Below are 6,814 nucleotides of genomic sequence, written 5' to 3' on the forward strand. Positions count from 1 at the left end.
AGGAGTTAAAGTGGTGGCATGTAAATATTAAAATTGGCCAGATGCAAATCTACTAAAAGTGACCCTCTGTCTACCCTATGACAGCAATTTCACTCATAGGTGTATAACCAAGAGAAATGTGTTCATAGATTCACAGTAACATGGTTCATAACAGCCCAAGACTGGACACTACCCAAATGTCAAAAAAACGGGTGGAGATGAATAAATTGTGGCTTATTCACATGATGAAATACTACACATCAACAAAAGTAAATGAACTACAAGTACACAAAATAGTATGGGTAAATACCTCAAGCATAATGTTAAATGAAAGTCAGACCCGGGGGCGCCTGGGTGGCTCAGTCCTTAGGCATCTGCCTACGGCTCGGGTCATGATCCCGGGGTCCTGGGATCGAGCCCCGCATCAGGCTCCCTGCTCAGCGGGAGGCCTGCTTCTCCCTCTCCCACTCCCCCTGCTTGTGTTCCCTCTCTCACTGTGTCTCTCTGTTTCAAATAAATAAATAAAATCTTTAAAAAAAAAAAAAAAGTCAGACCCAAAGTATGTTTACTTAGTGAAAATTTTAAGCTGTACATTTATATTTTTCAGCCTGTATATTTCCATGGAAATTTTTTTTAAAGATTTCATTTATTTATTTATTTGACAGAGACAGACACAGCGAGAGAGGGAACACAAGCAGGGGAAATGGGAGAGGGAGAGGCAGGCCTCCCGCCGAGCAGGGAGCCCGATGCGGGGCTCGATCCCAGGACCCTGGGACCATGACCTGAGCCGAAGGCAGACGCTTAACGACTGAGCCACCCAGGCGCCCTCCATGGAAATTTTTAAAAAATCATACACACACCCCAAAATAAGCCAGGCATACATGGATTTTGTTCAGGTATAGACCTGCAGGGTGGGAAGAGCTCATGATGATGATAAAGGATGGAGCCATTTATATAGAATAAAAATAATTTTGGAGATTTTTAGTTTTAGCAGAGAATGAAAAATATCTCCCAATGAGGGCTGTCTTACCAGAAGAGGAGTCAAGGTGGGGTGGATTGTTCAGGAGAAACCTCCCCTCCTCTGTCTCCCAAGGCACGAGTCAGCAGCATCCTGGCCCTCGCTATCGTAGGTCAAGAACTCTATGGCCATTTACTATGATCCCACCAGCTGCCATATGCACTTGCGCTTTGTTCCACCCACCGACATCCAACAATCCCATTTACAGCTCGGTTCTTAATGACTGATCATGCAGCACCCACCCCTGGATCCACACACAGACCTCAGCCACTGCAGGCTTCATTGGAAGGGTAAGCTGTGTGACAGTGCAGGTCACGAGTCCAGTCAGGCCGGGGCTCCAGCTCCTGCAACAGTACTAGGCAGAGCCCGCAACGCGCTGCAGGCTTCCCACGGCCACAGCTGCTACAGAGCTCTCTAACAGGGGAGAGGACCCACAGCTTCTGGGGAACATCTCACTCCGATAGCTACCCCTTTCCTCTCAGTTCTCAGGACTCCTAGCTAGACCAGATCCACATGCAGGACAGCAGAGAGCCACCTCTGCTCCAGACCCTCCTGACCTCCTCACATTCATGGCTCTTGTCAGACGATTCACAATCTCTCCATGTCTGCGCATAAACCCATGTCCTCTCTTCACATCACATCCGGGCCACACATCCAAGAACTCAAGCTTACTCTGGTCTCTGGGGTTCTTCCTTATGCACCAGTCTTTGCCTTAGGCCAAAGATACCCAATAGTTGGTTATGATGTATTTCAGGCTCTGGAGAAGGAACTCCAGACGGGGTGCTGTGTTGTATTTTTTTAACTGAAATTTTTATTGAACATGACTGTAGATTCTCATGCATTTGTAAGAAAGATTAGGGAATGGCACCTTGTACACTTTATCTAGTTTCCCCCAATAGTAATATTTCTCAAAACTATAGAAAATATCACAACTAGAATACTAACTTTCATATGATCCACGGATCATACTCACATTTCCCCAATTCTGGCTGTACTCATTTGCTTGTGTGTGTATCAAGTTTTACACAATTTTATCACGGTGATAGGTTCTGGAGCAGTTCCAACGCCAAAATGTTGCCCATTTATAACCACACTCACCTTCCTCTCATGCCCAGAGTAATGCTTTTAATACCTTGTTTCCTAAGGATCATTTTTAGTAAAAGGCATCATGGAAGGACAGACATCTGAAATCTCGCCTATCTCTGATGATTACTCATATTCCATCCAGGGTTCCTCCTGATGCTTTCATCTTTCATTCATCCTCTGTATTTCTCCTTTCTGTGTAATCAGCCCAGAGCACAGAGATGCTGCACCTCACCAAACACCTCTTTATGCTTCAGACTGACTTAGTTATTCTCTTAATTATGAAAAACAAAAGGTCCTCTCATCTGAAGAAAACAGGGTTCTCGAAAACTGCTGCTTTCTGCCATGTTTTGTTTTATTTTGTTGCTATGTTGATTCTTAAACACTGGATCATCACTTTAAGTAAGAGGCAGCCCAGCCATGATATTAACCGTCCTTGGCAGCCATTCTTCTCTCACCAAGAGACCCATCACCTCTGATTCTTTGATTTTGCATTTCCAAGATCAGACATTATATTACGAGAAACAAAAATTTGAAAATGTTTTTGACCCCAATCTAATTCTACACTAATGAAATGTCAATAATATAAATATGTTTCAGAGACTGTTCATAGGAAAGATAGAAAGATTGTGGAAATTTGCCAAGGTCCTCACGGTGCATTAGTGTCCATACCCTCTGGGGAGAGGCGACTCCCACCATCCCCAAACATCCCTGCACCACACGCCAACAGAGTATGTCTTCTCCTCCATGCTTATATTGTTTATCCTGGAATAAATCACCACCACTCCATTTTCTCATTAGTACCTGTGGTTTCAGCTTTCCTGCCTAGACACTCTGCTAAAAGCCAGAACAGAAACTGGGTCTTCTGCTAAGGACAATCTCAAAGATTCTGTAGAAATGAGTGAACCAGGTACTTCTAATTACAAATACTTTTGTGGATATGGGATTTCGACCTGATATCCCCTAGGTAAATGTCAGATTGAACTGAGAGATGGAGTCAGGATCTCCAGGATCATTTTTAGTCCCAAAGGAAGTGTTGACTTCATCAAAATGGACTGCTGCACTAATAGCCAGTGAAATAAGAATTAACTAAGGCCGAACAAATTGGTAGAAGAATTCTCCTGGTGACTATTTGGAATATTTAGTATTATTCTTACTATTTTGTATTCTGATGGTTATGTAGATCTATTTCCAATCCTCAGCACAGTAAAATATTGTTTAAATGGTTTCTCATTCTCATCGACCCCTCAGAATCCAGGATTAAACACTTTCAGCAAGCCTCTTTATTTGTAACAGCAATGTGGTTATTTGCGGAGGTTCTAAAAGACTTGGTCTTCGTTTTTAACAGACAAGTTGTGCAGTCAAGCACATATCTGAAGTATCAAACTTGAGAATAAATCCTACCATACATCAGTGCCATTATGTGACATGCCCCCCATGAAAGACAAGGGTTAAACTTCCTTTGGCACAAACGACCACAAAGCTCACCGGGGTACAGCCTGGAACCCGTTCTGTGGCGTATAGCTTTGTAGAAAGAAATGAAGGTCCCTTCTGGCAAGCTGGGAAAACTAGCATATTTGGGATGTTCAAGGAAGGAGGAATCGACCCAAATGCCTAGGTAGTACAGATGCAGTCTACATGAGTTTTCTGGGTTTTTTTTTTTTTTCACACTTGGTATAAAAAAGCAAAACAGAGTGAACAACAGAAACCACTGGAGTGACTGAGGCTAATCAAAGCATGGTCCTAGATCCTACTAAACCAGCAGGCAGGTCAGAGTCACTAAAGAGAAGCACCATAACCAAGGTGGGGTTTACTTTGGGTACGAACTACCATTGGAAAAGGCCAGGAACACACTTCTAAGAAACAAGAAATCAAGGAGAACTAGCAATTGTGCCAACAGCAAAGCCGTTGCTTTCTGCACATAACTATGCATCATATTTGACTCCGCTTTCAGAGGTTTCAGGAAAGGATCTAGCCATACAGCTGCCATCTACTCATGAAGGAGATCCTTGGTCTCCAACTGTCCCCAAGATGCTGCTTTGATGACTTGTGATGCCTCGGTTCTCCTTCTGTCCAAAATCTTTCTTCCCCTCCTCTGCACCTTGCATTCCCAAAGCAGCACATTACACTAGGCTCTTGTTTTTATACTGACTTCCCCTCTCCCAACGACACGGCTCCTCTGACTTCTCACTCTCTCACAGATCTGCAAGACATTGTACACTGAAGCACCAAAAAGCTGAAAGCCAGAGTCCTACTCCGACAGTACCCACCCACCTATGCTGCTCCTCCCAGTAAACAGCCACTTCGTTTTCCCAGTGGAGTGGGCCAGAAACCTGGGCCTTATCCCCCATTCTGTGTCTTTTCTCAAAAGCCACATCTAATCTGACAGCTCTGACTTTCAAATTCAGCCAGAATCCCACCACTTTGCACCTCCTCCACCCCTGCAGTCCAAGCTAGAGTCATTCATTTAAAAGAAGAAAAAATGGGCACCTGGGTGGCTCAGTCGTTAGGCGTCTGCCTTCGGCTCAGGTCATGATCCCAGGGTCCTGGGATCGAGCCCCGCATCAGGCTCCCTGCTCTGCGGGAAGCCTGCTTCTCCCTCTCTCACTCCCCCTGCTTGTATTCCCTCTCTCGCTCTCTCTCTGTCAAACAAACAAACAAATAAATAAAATAAAAGAGGAAAAAAAAAAATATATATATATCCTGTTCTCTTCCCAGAGAATCATTTTGGTATAGTTGAAGTCAAACTGTATATACAATTTTGGGTCCTTTTCTATGTTTTTCCCAGTTAATGTTATGGGTAGCTTCCACATCATTAACATGTCTTTATCAGCAGAAAAAATGGTACAGCCCCTTTGAAGAACAATTTTGGGTTGAAATCAAAATTTAAAATGCAAAGCATGTGGTAGATCAACATTAAAAATTCAAAACTAACATAAGAGGACCTTGCCCTTAGTGTTATTTCATCAAACTTTTGCTCCAGTTACATATGCATATGGGTTATGAATGTAAATGTGTTTCTTATAGTGCCTGGGTCAAAAAAAAAAAAGAAAAAGAAAACCCCAGGCTGGGGAAACCCTTACCCTTTTTGCAAGAACACATGTTCAAGATGCCCACTAAAGCACTGTTGGGAACATTGAAAAACTGCAAACTTCCCAGCTGTGCATCAATGGCAACAGTGGGGGGAAGGAGGAAAAATTCGCGGCACCTTCCCAAGGTAGACCACTGTACAACAGTGAGAACAGGACATGTGGAAACCAAATACTGGTGAGAGAAGCAGATTGCAGAAGCTCCCATATCAAGCACGTCAATCCCAAACACACACACACAAACCATACCCCATATTGCTCGAGGCTGCAGATACTATAAAGGGAAAATCTCTAACAGCCTGAAGACAAAGGTTAAGTGTCGGCTAGATGTGTCACAAACCCCTTCTGTGATCTTAAGTCTCTTGGGTGGGGCCCGCTCCCTCCTGTGGTCACACTGGGGTGGCCCTTTCTCATTCACTAACCAAATATTTATTGAATGCCTACTGTGTGCCAGGCCCTGTTCTAGGTGGGGATGAATCAGCAATGGGTGAGACAGATGAAGACCCCTGTCCGGTGGAGCTGGCTTTCTAGTGGGGAAGACACAGAGAACAAACTGCAAAGCCTGTCTCCATCAAACACTCACTCTGCAAATTCAGGATGCACACAGACGTGGGTCAGTTTTCTTAGTTAGCACTGGTGTGACTGACTGCCGAATCTCTACCCACTGTTCAAAAGCAGATTCAGGGAACGCACTGCTCAAGGAAGGTGGCAGGACTCTGACCAAGCTCCTAACATGTGCAGGCCAGCAGCAGTTACTGGCCAGCAGCCCCTGTTCTGGAACTCCCGAGGATTCTGGCTGCTGCTGAGGGAGGCGTGGGAGACTTGGAGCCGAGAAGAGACCCCATCTGACGCGCGACCTCCCAGGCTCCCACTGGCTACCAATGAGGAGCAGATGGTGAGGAGGGCAGAGGCATGGGCGCAGGAAGGAGGTGCCTGTTACACAGAGAAGGGAGTGGGGAAGGGGCTGAGTTCTGGAAACACCTTAGAGTTACAGACATGGCATTTTCGGGCAGGGAAGATGTGGAGGTTGGGGAAAGAGAAAGGTCAAGGTGGACCTTGAGGCCTGTGGGCAGAAAAAGGAGTCGCCATTTACAGAGACTGGAAGGACTGGGTTTGGGGGAGACCAGAGGCTCAGCTGAGGACTCCAGAGTCTGAGGTGACTGTCGCCCCGTGGCATTAGCGTCCTGTGGGGAGGGGCAACCCGGTCCACTACCAGGGATTGGGGGTGGGGGTGAACACTGGGAGGGCCTGGGGCGCCTGGGTGGCTCAGTGGGTTAAGCGTGTGCCTTGGGCTCAGGTCATGATCGCGGGGTCCTGGGATGGAGCCCCGCATCGGGGTCCCTGCTCGGCCGGGAGCCTGCTTCTCCCTCTCGCTCTGCTACTCTCACCCTCCTGCTCACTCTCTGTCTCTCTCAAATAAATAAATAGAATCTTAAAAAAACAAACAAAACAGAAAGACGGGAGAGCGAATTCAGTGGATGGGGAAGGACAGAAACATTAACAGGCACCCCAAAGACGCAGTGTGGGAAACCGGCCTGTGGAAGGCGAGGGGGAGGAAGACGCCTTGGGCAGGGACCCGGGAAACAGAAGGCCGTGCCAGCCCAAAGCTTGCGAGGCGGGAGAGGAGGAGAGGGGCGCCACCCAG

Source organism: Halichoerus grypus, chromosome 15, assembly GCF_964656455.1.
Source record: "Halichoerus grypus chromosome 15, mHalGry1.hap1.1, whole genome shotgun sequence".
Lineage (NCBI taxonomy): Eukaryota > Metazoa > Chordata > Mammalia > Carnivora > Phocidae > Halichoerus > Halichoerus grypus.